The following is a 14357-nucleotide window of genomic DNA, read 5'->3' on the forward strand; positions in this document are numbered from 1 at the left end:
AAGTGAATGATGGAGCAAAAAGAAAGGCAGAGGATGGAGGAAGGAGATGAAGAGGAGAAAAGTATGACCAAGGTACATAAATCGCTCATGTCTGTCATAATTTACTCTGATAGGTTTTATTATGTATAGCGATTACTGTGATGGCGATTACTATGTATAGCAATTACTATGACCTATGTATAGCGATTAGTAGGGGTAGCAAAATCTGACATGACCCGCCAACCCGCTTCTTAGCTGGGTTCGGGTTTGGCTTAAACGGGTTCGTGTCGTAAACAGGTTGACCCGCCTAACCCATTTATTAAATGGGTCAGGTTCATGTTAGGGGTATGCCAACCCGCCAACCTGGCTGAACCGTTTAATAAATAGGTTAGGCGGGCGGGTCAACCCGTTTACCCGAACCCGACCTGCCAACCCACCCACCAACTCGTTTACCTGACCTCGACCCGCCCGCCAACCCGTTTACCTGTTTACATGTACCCGACCTGCCAACCCGTTTACCCGAACCCGACCCGCCAACCCGTTTACCCGAACCCGACCCGCCAACCCGTTTACCTGACCCGACCCATTTTTTAAATGGGTTAACCGTGTCGTGCAGGGTTACCCGTTTAATAAATGAGTGCATGGCCCTTCTAGGAATGTCGATGGAGGACTAGGGTCAATGTATTTTTGGTGGAAGCAATTCCACGTCGATAAAAGTTTTTTCTTTCCGTAAAAAATGAGAAGGCTGGTCCGCTACAATGCATCTGAAAGAGCTGACCAAGAGTTACACGTCTTCCTTTATTTTTTTTTACTTACTTTATTTTTGGATTTGTCTGGCTCGAGGTTAAGTTACCTGTGGCTGCAGTTCTTGGAAGACTTAGATGAAGTCGATAACTATGCATGGGGTGCTGCTATGCTCGCACACTTGTACAATCAACTTTACCGTGCGAGTAAGGGTACAAAAATTGTTAGAGGGTTTTCGCCATTTGTCCAGGTAATTGTTTATTATATATTTGAAAGTTGTAGACTAAGATCGTTGAAGGTTATAGTCTTACTAATATATTGTTTTTGTAGGCCTGGGCATGGGAGCATATTGTCGCCTTGCATCTTCAGTGTTGCCCTGCGATTTATGGTTTTCTCGAGATCGATCGATGGACTACAATAAATGTCAAGGAGGATAATGCAAAGTTCATTTTTGATGGTTTGCAATTAAATAAGGTAAATGGTTTAAAATCGTTTGCAATCATTTCAATATTTATCATTCATTAGTATAAATCGTTGAAATGTTTAGCATTCTTAAGTAATCATCACTGCAAAATTTTGTCTTCGTTAGTATAAATCGTTATCGCATTAGCATTTATTAGTATAAATTGTTCTAATGTTTAACATTCAAAAGTAATGATTGTTGCAGGATTTTGTATTCCTTAGTACAAATCGTTATCGCTTTAGCATTTAACTTTCATTAGTGTAAATCTTTGAAATGTTTAGCATTATTAAGTAATCATTGCTGCAGGATTTTGTCTTTATTAGTACAAATCATTATCGCATTAACATTTACCATTCATTAGTATAAATTGTTCTAATATTTAACATTCTTAAGTAATGATCATTGTAGGATTTTGTATTCCTTAGTACAAATCATTATCGTTGTAGTATTTAACTTTCATTAGTGTAAATCATTATAATCTTTAGCATTCTTAAGTAATGATCATTGCAGGAGTTTATCTTCGTTAGTACAAAGCGTTATCGTTTTAGCATTTATCATTCATTATTGTAAATCGTTATAATATGTAGCATTCATTAGTATAAATTATTTCAATACAAATCACTCATTAGTAACAATCGTTGTAATATATTTAACACTCGTTATTATAAATCATTTTAATATTTAGCATTCATTATCATAAATAATTATATCTATACCTAAACCATAATATCTAATGTACAAGTTGTGTAGAGACCGTATAGAGATGGAGAGAACGAGGACCAAGAGGTTGTTGTTGAGGCAACTAGACTGCCTTACTACGATATTTGGCTGTTAAGCGAATCTGAAGCCGAGTTGCAACATGATAGCGAGTTCTCCTACAAGCTAGCTTGGGACAGTCTACCCCAAATCAGCCTGTGAAAGTGAGAATGAAGATAAATAGTGGTGGGGTCAGGAACATGAATTAGCATGAACGCTTCAAGAAACAATTGGATAGCTGGAACAAAGGAGGTGTTCGTGCCATAGCATATGATTATAAAGAACGACAATATGACCCCAACTATTTCAAAAAATATTGGGAACCCATGCATCAAAATCTAGAGATTGACAAGAAACAACGTGAAAATATTGGGAACCCATGCGTCCCTCCTATCCCCCAGCATGTAGTCTCCCAACATAGAAAAAATGTCCATCGTTTCCCTCCAGCTACAATAATGATTCTCCCAGTTGCAGTACACGATGATGAGCGAACACAACTCACAAAAAAGAAGGTAGTCTCTGTCACAATGTTAGATACGTTGAAGAGAGAGAATAAGGAGTTACAGAAACATGTATAGAATTTGGGAAGACAAATGCGGTCACAATATGGTACATTGGTAGAGATGATTACCAATGATTTTAATAAGTTTGAGGGAACCAAGAGGCCATCGAGAAAATCGAGTCCACCAAGGAAAAGAAAGAGATGATTTGTATGTCATAGTCCATCTGAGTCGTCAAGTGCCACTGAATAAACATTATGTGATTTTTGTATCCTAATAATTATTTATTGTAATTCTATAATTCTTTGTTATAATTCTATAATTCTTTTTTGTAACGTGACATTCCATAAATGTATAATTCTTTTTTTAATAAGTGTAACACACAAGTGCTACTGAACAAATCGTTGTAATGTTCGACCTTCATAAAAAAAATCGAAGAAGCGTTTAGCATTGTGTACTGTGCAAATTATGATTTGCTTTTACGAGCTGTCTTCCTATCATGATTTATACAATGATTGATAAAAGGATGAAATAATCTGTACGTATGAAGGCTACGTGCTATCGCGATTTGCTTGATACCGATTGGCTTGCAACCAGTTATAATTCTTTGTTGTAACGTAACATTCTATAATTATATAGTTATTTCTATAAGAGATCATAGTTTGTTTTTTATAAAAGAAGTGTTCTATCACGATCTGTACAACTATGAACAGAAAGCAGAAATGATTTGTCCTATCACGATTTGCGTTTACGAGCTTTGTCTATGTGAATAATATGTCCTATCGTGATTTACACAATGACTGATTCATAAAAGGTAAAAAAATAAATAAACAAATCAACACGATGTTTTGACTTAGTAAAGAAGAAATCAATGATCTTCAACAATACATCATGACCAATGGTTTGGCTTAGATACAATATATGACCATCATCATCAAAGAAAATATACATCATCATCAGCATCACCCCTACGTCCAAATAGTGATGTGCTTTGAATGCAATCCAAGTGCGCATGAAATCCAGCTTGCTAGTGCAGAAAGTTTCAAGGCAGAGCTGATGAAGCTGCAGAAGGTATGAATCCCAACAGGCAGATAAGATGGAGCCCACACGGTTGTATCATATTTGTCATAAAGTATATCAAAGATTAGGCATATATTTTTCCAAATGCGAAGGATGGTTTGCGAATGATAGAGGGTACGACAGTAGGAATAAATCAAATAGATGGTCATCATCATTACCCTCTATCTATCATGCAGAATATCTGTGCTTGCTTTGGTATAACGATAATGATTGAGGATGATTATGGTCATTATATTCTGCATAAACTTCGATATACTTCACAACAAATATGCCACAGTCGTATGTGTCATGAATATATTGATATATATACATAAGATAACCACCATAATCATCAACGAAGATTATCTATATATTTCCTCACGACGTGAAACAACTAGGTTATCATCATCAAACCCCATCTATCAAGCACAGATAGAAGGAACACAAAAGAACAAAAAAGAAAGCAAAATACAAGGAAGAAGAAGAAGAAGAAGGCAGAGGAGAAAAAAGAAGAAGAAGAAGAAGTTGTGCAACCGTAAAAAAGAGGAAGAGATGTTAAATATATTAGGGTTTTAGACCTGTACAATGGGTCGGGTCGGGTAGGGTTTTACATAGAATAGGGTTTGACATAGATCTATATTAAGGTTTTACATATACTATGGTTTTATGCACATGTACACAAATCGACACGATGTTTAAACTTAGTAAAGTATAAGTCAAAGTAACTTCATAAATACAAATCGATTTACAACTTGATATCGATTCATATTGCGATTTGCCTTTATAACCTGTCTATGTAAACGATATGTCCTATCACGATTTACACAATGACTGATTCATAAAAGGTGAAAAAAAATAAACAAATCAACACAATGTTTTGCCTTAGTAAAGTACAAATCGAGGTAACTTCAACAACACAAATCGAGGTAACTTCATAAATAAAAATTGATTTTGTTCACAAAGATAAACAAAAATATATCGTTGTCGCAATAACTTCATAACTACTAATCGATGTGAATTACAACCACATTCATTTATAAAAAAAATATGTGTATTTAGTTAAATTACATCATGACCAATGGTTTGGCTTAGATACAATACATGGCCACCATGGATATGGAAAGAGTTTAAACACAAATCAAGGTTTGGACCGAACCTATAAGAGAATTGCATATATTTAAGACTCCAATAAATCTAATCTAATGTAAAAAGTATTTTAGATCTATTTAGAGACCAAATTGGATCCTACTAAGAAAATAAGATATCAAATCTAATTGAAGACTCAATTAGATCCCATTATGTAAATTAACATTTGGACCCATCTGGAGATCCAATTAGATTCCAATAAGTAAATAAGGCTTTTGGATTTACTTGAGACCTAAATGGATCTCATGAAGGTAAAATGAATTTGTTTGGATATGAAATCAATTGGAGACCCAAATAGATCTTACTTAAGAAAAAAAGATTTGGATTCACTTATGATCTAAATGAATCTTTTACTATACTGTAAATTTCACTAGAATATAATAAGTTTTGGATCTAAATTCCAAATAGATCCTACTTAAATAAATAGAATTTGAGACCCAAATAAATTTAATATATATATATATATATATATGTAAATGTGTATCTCTATATATATCCTATTGCGATTGATGTTCACAAAGCCAAACAAAGACATATCGTTGTTCTTATAACTTTATAAATACAAATCGACATGCTATCACGATTTGCTTGATACCGATTTGCTTGCAACCAGTTATAATTCTCTTTTATAAAAGACAGAAAAGAAAAATAACAAACAAATCGACATGACATTTTTAAAATTATTTTCTATAGTGATTTGCAAATGAAACAACATTTTTTAAGTCATGCGCAATGTAATATATTTGGGCACGATTTTTGAAAATGAGCGGTATGTGAAACGATGTTTTCTTTATAAATGAATGACACGTTGCACAAGTTCAAAAGGGTGTCGCTTCGCTTTACTTCATGAGTAAGGAACATATGAACAAATATTTCTTTTATAAACGACGTGTTTGTGGGTCAAACATATAACCTTCTTCATCATAAAGGGGGTATCGATAGCGAGGAAGGAGACAACAACAACTACACGACCGATGAAGGTAAATCAGGCATATATTTTCTAAACCACAATGAGTTTATTCAAAATTTGTCTCTTTTATGTCATATATTCGATTTGTTTAGTGTACTGTAGAAAGAAATTACAATATAATGCGGCATATCATATATTGAATATTCTGCTAATGTCAGTGCAACATCCATAAAACAGGGTGCCCAAAAACTCAGCAAAGAGCTCCAAGATAACATCAATCAGTTGCAAGATGAATTTGCATAAGGAAACACTATCAGTAATTTTGTACGTATGAAACCGATATTAGTTATATATTTTTGTATGTCATGGGTATGTATGTTAACACGTGCATATTTATTGTAAATAGACTATATACGATTTTATCATGTATATTCAAATCAATGCAACAACTAATACTAGACGCGTCATCACCCCTTATTTCATGGTATATCGGTTATCTTATATGTTTATTTTCTTTTTTGATTTACTCTTGTTGCTTTGTGTTTTAACCTTACTATTATCACTGTTTCCTTTAACAGAGTTTCGTCCGCTGACTGCTATACGGCATTGGATTTCAAGATGGACTACAATGCTGGGGTAACGATGATCATTGCAGAGACTTTTGGTCAAGTAAAAAGGGAAGTGAAGAAACCTGTTGTCCAAGGTTTATGAGGCATAACAGTCCTAACACAATTTGTACTATCGATTTATAAGATATTATATTGATTTAAAATATTATTTTGATTCTTAATATTGATTTGTATGCTGATTCTAAGCTATCAATATGAATTTTCATATCGATTTGTAAGATATTTTATTATCAATTTGCAGATATTGATTCTTACATTGTGGCAATCTTCTGAGCATTGTGTCTTATACCTGATGGATTTATGAAAAAACTAACTATGCTGCTACAACTCATTGGACTTTCACAGTGGTATACAACGTGACATTATGCATTTGGTAAGTTTCTATCTATAATTGTATTGTATCTTTTATGGTGGCCCAAAATTTACTTGCTTCTGTATTAACCATAGGAAGGATTCCTCAAAGACGTCTTGGGTGTCGACATTGGTGAGTGGAGGTTTCACTGCTCACAAGATGCTCTTTTATAAAATAATAGCATCGATTGTGGTATATTTGTAATGAAGTATAATGAAGTAATATACAATGGATAAGAACCTCATTTCGACATTGTATGCGCTACACTTAAACATGTTTTATTATCCAATATTATTGGGGACCCAATTTATATATTGGTTGTCTCTAACATAGACATCATTGTGTAAATCACTATAGAACACTATCTGATATAATGATTCAAATATAGTATATGTACAATGATTTGTCTTACCACGATTTACACAATGACTGATAAAAGGCAAAAAAGAGAAAGAAAAAATAAATCGACATGATGTTTATTGGTAAAGTACAAATCTAGGTAACTTGATAAATACAAACCGACTTACAACCACAATTCTTTAAGTTTCATACTATAACAATATTTGTTCTATCACAATTTGCTTTTACGAGCTTTGTTAATGTGAACAATATGTTCTATCGCGATTTACACAAGGACTGATTCATAAAAGGCAGAAAAAAAAAACAATAAATAAATCGACACAATGTTTAGACTTAGTAAACAACAAATTAAGATAACTTCATAAATACAAATTGACATCATTCATAAAGACAAACAAAGATATATCGTTGTCGTGGTAACTTCATAACTACAAATTGACATGATTTACAACCACATTCATTTACAAAAAATATGAGTATTTAGTTACAATACATCATGACCAATGGTTTGACTTAGATACAACACATGACCATCATCATCATAAAAAATAGACATCATCATCAACATCACCCCCACGTCCAAATAGTGATGTGCTTCGAATGCAATCTAGGTGCACAAGAAATCTAGCTTGCTAGTACAAAAAGCTTCAAGGCAGCTCTGACGAAGCTGCAGAATGTATGAGATTCCATCATCATCGATATGTTTCTATAGACAGAGCAGATGAAACTACACGACTGTAGCATATTTGTTATTGTTATATTCTATATATAAATCATTTTTTAATAAGTGTAACACATAATTGCACTAAACAAATTGTTATAATGTTTGGCCTTCGTAAATAAAAATAAAAAAAGCGTTTAGCGTTGTATACTATGAAAACTATGATTTGCTTTTATGAGTTGTCTTTCTATTGCGATTTACACAATGATTCATAAAAGGCTAAAATGATTTGTACGTATAAAGGCTATGTGCTATCGCGAGTTGTGTGATACCAATTGACTTGCAACCAATTATAATTCATTACAAGTTTTTTTTTCTCGGTTGACTAATTATCAAATTTATTATCATAATATTTTAATATTTGTTCAAGTTATTTAATGTTTAATTGAAAAAATTATAAGATCTTTGCAGAGTATTTGGTTTGACCAAAATTAATATGGAAAGAGTTTCAACTCAAATCAAGGTTTGGACTGGACCTATAAGAGATTTAGATCCATTTAAGACCCAAATAAATCTAGTCTAATGTAAAAAATATTTGAAATCCATTAAGAGACCAAATTGGATCCTACTAAGAAAATAAGATATTGAATCTACTTGAAGACTCAATTAGATCCCATTATGTAAATTAACATACTTATATATATATATATATATAAAACTTTTGGGTTCATTTGAGACCCAAATAAATTTAATTAAAATATATATATGTAAATATGTATCTATATATAATAGTTTAGATTGGGATTGGATTTGTTGAGAGCTAAATGGGTCTCACAACCAACCCAATCCAATCACTCCCCCACCTAAACCATTCCTCACAATCGAATACATCCCATCCTACCAAATCCGTTTGAATATCCTATTGCGATTTACCTTTATAAATCGAGGAAATTTTATAAATACAAATCGATTTACAACAAGAAACCAATTTAAGTAACAGTTGCAAATCGATATCGCGATTATCCTTTACAAGCTTTATCTACTTGAATGATATGTCTTATAGTGATTTACATAATGACTGATCCATAAAAGGCAGAAAAGAAAACAATAAACAAATTGACACGATGTTTAGAATTAGTAAAATACAAATCAAAGTAACAGTTGCAAATCACTCTGAGTAAATCGCGATATTACATGTCGATATCATTCATAAACACAAACAAAGACAATTCAAGATCCAAATGGATCCTACTTAAGAAAAAAAGATTTGGATTCACCTAAATGGGTCTAATAACCAACCCAATCCAATTACTCCCCCACCTAAAACCATCCGGCAATCAAATACAACCCATCCTACCAAATCCGTTTGGATATCCTATTGCGATTTGCTTTTATGAGCTTTGTCTAAGTGAACGATATGTCCTATTGTGATTTTCACAATGACTGATTCATAAAAGGCAGAAAAGAAAAATAATAAACAAATCGACACGATGTTTAGACTTAGTAAAGTATAAATTGAGGTAACTTCAATGATACAAATCGAGGTAACTTCATAAATACAAATCGATTTCATTCAGAAAGACAGACAAAGACATATCGTTGCCGCAGTAACTTCATAACTACTAATTGATGTGATTTACAACTACATCCATTTACAAAAAATATGTGTATTTAGTTAAAATACATCATGACCAATGGTTTGGCTTAGATATAATACATGACCATCATGGATATAGAAAGAGTTTAGACACAAATCAAGGTTTGGACTGGACCTATAAGAGATTTGGATCCATTTAAGACCCCAAATAAATCTAATCTAATGTAAAAAGTATTTTAGATCAATTTAGAGACCAAATTGGATCCTACTAAGAAAATAAGATATCAGATCTACTTGAAGACTCAATTAGACACTGTTATGTAAATTAGCATTTAGACCCATTTGGAGATCCAATTGGATTCCAATAAGTAAATAAGGCATTTGGATCTATTTGAGAGCTAAATGGATCTTATGAAGGTAAAATGAATTTGTTTGGATCTAAATTCAATTTGTGACCCAAATAAATCCTACTTATGAAAAAAAGATTTGGATTCACTTATGATCTAAATGAAACTTTTTAGTGTACTGTGAATTTCACTAGAATATAATGGATCCTACTTAAATAAATAGAATTTGAGACCCAAATAAATTTAATTAAAATATATATATATATATATATATATATATATATATATATATGTAAATGTATATCCCTATATATACAATAATTTAGATTGGGTTTGGATTTGATGAGAGCTAAATGGGTCTCACAACCAACCCAATCCAATCACACCCCCACCTAAACCCATCCTTTCAATCGAATATATCCCATCCCACCAAATCCGTTTGAATATACTATTATGATTTTCTTTTACAAACTTTGTCTATGTGAATGATATATCCTATCACGATTTACACAATAACTGATTTATAAAAGGCGGAAAGAAAAAACAATAAACAAATAAATACGATGTTTAGACTTAGTAAAATACAAATCAAGGTAACTTCAATGATACAAATCATGATAACTTCATAAATACAAATCGATTTCGTTCAGAAAGACAAACAAAGACATATCATTGTCGTGGTAACTTTATAACTACTGATCGATGTGTTCTACAACCACATTCATTTACAAAAAATATGCGTATTTAATTAAAATACATCATGACCAATGGTTTGGCCTAGATAAAATACATGACCATCATGGATATGGAAAGAGTTTAGACACAAATCAGGGTTTTGTAACCAGTTATATTTCTCTTTTATAAAAGGCAGAAAAGAAAGACAATAAACAAATCGACACGACATTTTTAAATTTATTTTCTATAGCGATTTGCAAATGAATTGACGTTTTTTAATTTATGCGCAATGTAATTTATTTGTGCATAATTTTTGAAAATGAGCGGTATGTGAAACGACATTTTCTTTATAAATGAATGACACATCGCACAAGTTCAGGAGGGTGTTGTTTTGCTTTACTTCATGAGTAAGGAACAAACAAACTGACGTTTCCTTTATAAACGACATGTTTGTGGGTCAAACATACAACCTGTCTTATCACAAAGGGGGTATCGATGGCAAGGAAGGAGACAACGACAACTACATGGCCAACAATGATGAATCAGGAATATATTTTCTAAACCTCGTAACGAGTTTCTTCAAAATTTGTCTCTTTTATGTCGTATATTCGATTTGTTTTGTATATTGTAGAAAGGAATTGCAATATTGTTTATTGAATATTCTGCTAATGTCAGTGGAATATCTACAAAAAAAGGTGCCCCAAAACTCAGCAAGGAGCTCCAAGATAACATCAACCAGCTACAAGATGAATTTGCAGAAGGAAACACTATCCGTAATTTTGTACGTATAAAACCACTATTAGTTATATATTTACGTATGCCATAGGTATATATGTTAACACATGCATATTTATTGTAAATAGACTATATATGATTTCGTTATGTATATTCAAAGCAACACAACAACCAATACTAGACGCGTTGTCACCCCTTATTTCATGGTATATCAGTTCTCTTATATGTTTATTTTCTTTTTTGATTTACTATTGTTGCTTCATGCTTTAACCTTATTATTATCACTGTTTCGTTCAACAGAGTTTCATTCGCCGACTGCCATACGTCATTGGATTTCAAGATGGACTACAATACTGAGGTAACGATGATCACTGCGAAGACTTTTGGTCAATTGAAAAGGTAAGTGAAGAAACCTGTTGTCCAAGGTTTATGAGGCATAACAGTCCTAACACGATTTATACTATCGATTTGTAAGATATTATATCAATTTAAGACATTGTTTTGATTCTTAATATCGATTTGTATGCTAATTCTAAGCTATCAATATGAATTTTCATATCGATCTATAAGATATTTAATTATCGTTTTGCTGATATTGATTCCTACATTATGGCAATCTTCTAAACATTGGGTCTTATACATGATGGATTTACAAAAAATATAACTATGGTGCTACAACTCATTGGACTTTCACACTGGTATATAATGTTACATTATGTATTTGATAAGTTTCTATCTATAAGTGTATCATATCTTGTACGGTGGCCCAAAATTTACTTGCTTCTGTATTAACCATAGGAGGGATTCTTCAAAGACATCTTGGGTGTCGACATTGGTGAGTGGAAGTTTCGCTGCGCACACGATGCTCCTTTACAAAATAATGGCATGGATTATGGCATATTTGTAATAAAGTATATTGAAGCAATATACAATGAAGAAGAACCTGATTTCAGTGTTGTATGCTCAATACTTAAACATGTTTTATTATCCTATATTATTGGGGACTTAATTTATATATTGGTGTCACATTACCTTTTTGTTGCAGGATATACCTGGATTTCACACAGAACTATGCAAAAAATTGATGGAGTTTCTAATTGTGGAAGAGAAAAAAACTCAACCGACAAGAATACCAAGAAGGCAATAAACGACGCAACCCCCCCAAGAGTAATATGATGTACAGAGTTTTATAACAAATTTTGTAGACTATGTATACAAATTTTGTAGGCTAGTGTATATAAATTATGTAAATCTCTCTGGGTTGAAATAAAAATTCAATAATTACACTGATTTTACTAAACACATTAATAAATTAAACTGTTATTTGTAACAAAAGCAAATTGTTGTCTCCGACATAGACGTTATTGTGTAAATCACTATAGGACACTATCTGATATAACAATTTAAATACAGTATATGTATAATGATTTGTTTTATTGCAATTTAAACAATGACTGATAAAAGGTGAAAAAGAGAAAGAAAAAACAAATCGACACAATGTTTATTGGTAAAGTACAAATCTAGGTAACTTGACCAATGGTTTGGCTTAGATATGTCAATGTGAACAATATGTCCTATCACAATTTACACAATGACTGATTCATAAAAGATGCAAAAGAAAAACAATAAACAAATTGACACAATGTTTAGACTTAGTAAACTACAAATCAAGGTAACTTCAACAATACAAATCAATATAACTTCACAAATACAAATTGACATCATTCACAAAGACAAACAAAGACATATCATTGTTGTGGTAACTTTATAACTACAAATCGACATGATTTACAACCACATTCACTTACAAATGATATGAGTACTTGGTTACAATACATCATGACCAATGGTTTGGCTTGGATATAATACATGACCATCATCATCAAAGAAAACAAACATCATCATCAGCATCACCCCCACGTACACAGGAAGAGAAGCTGGAATCACACAACTGTAGCATATTTGTCATTGTTATATTCTGCATAAACTTTGATATACTTCATGACAAATACTCCAGAGTCATGGTCTCCTCGTTTGTTTTAGATCGAGCATATATAAGGCTTTACATGACCAATAGGCAACCAAGCCCTTCGTTCATGCCTGTAGGCATCAATTTAGGGACGACGACTGTGCCGTATATATCATGGATATATCGATGTATACACAGAAGATAACTACCGTAATCATCATCAAAGATTATTCAGATTTTTCCTCACTGTGTGAAACAACTAGGTTATCAACATCAAACCCCATCTATCAAGCACAAGTAGAAGGAACACAGAAGAACAAAAAAGAAAGAAAAATACAATGAAGAAGAAGAAGGAGAAAAAAAAGAAGATGAAGACGAAGGCAGAGGAGAAAAAAGAAGAAGAAAAAGAAGTCGCGCTGCCGCAGAAAAGAGGAAGAGAGGTTAAATGGTTTAGGGTTTTAGATCTGAACAACGGGTCGGGTCAGGTTTTACATAGAATAAGGTTTTTACCCAGATCTATATTAGGGTTTTACATAGATTAGGGTTTTACGCATATATACACAAATCGACATGATGTTTAGACTTAGTAAAGTACAAGTCAAGGTAACTTCATAAATACAAATTGATTTACAACTTAATACTGATTTAAGTAACAGTTGCAAATCGGTATCACTGTTTTGTTCACAATAGTTTAGTAACAATTGTAAACCGATATGAGTAAATCGCGATATTATATATCGATATCGTTCATAAATACAAACAAAGATATATCATTGTCGCAGTAATTTCATAAATACAAATCAATGTGATTTACAACTACATTCATTTACAAACAGTATAAGTATTTAGTTACAATACATCTTGACCAACAATTTGACCATGAAATAATTTATAGCAATACATCTTCGACATAGACGTCATTGCATAAATGGCTATAAGACACTATGGTATACTGATTCAAATACAATATATGTACAATGATTTGTATATGTGAAGGCTAGATGAGACAATGATTTTTACTTTTAATACAGTTTATTCACAGAATAAGTTTTTGCGCAATGATTCAACTACAGTATTTGTATAACGATGTGTATATGTGAAGGCTAGATGAGACAATAATTTTTACTTTTAATACAATTTATTCACAAAATAACTTTTTGAGCAACAATTCAAATACAATATATGTACAATGATTTGTACATGTGAAGGCTAGATGGGACAATGATTTTTACTTTTAATACAATTTATTTATAGAACTTTTTGAGCAACAATTCAAATACAGTATATATACAACGATTTGTATATGTGAAGGCTAGATGGGACACTAATTTTTACTATTAATATAATATTTACAGAATCATGTAGTTAAAGAATTCACACGTTATTCCTGTATTCCATTGCTCACTTTTGAATTAAACTGAGCCTATCATGAAACATAACAATATAAGACACTACATTACGTTTAACAAGAAATG

This window comes from Nuphar pumila, chromosome 5 (genome assembly GCF_984573655.1).
Source record: "Nuphar pumila chromosome 5, dmNupPumi1.hap1.1, whole genome shotgun sequence".
NCBI lineage: Eukaryota > Viridiplantae > Streptophyta > Magnoliopsida > Nymphaeales > Nymphaeaceae > Nuphar > Nuphar pumila.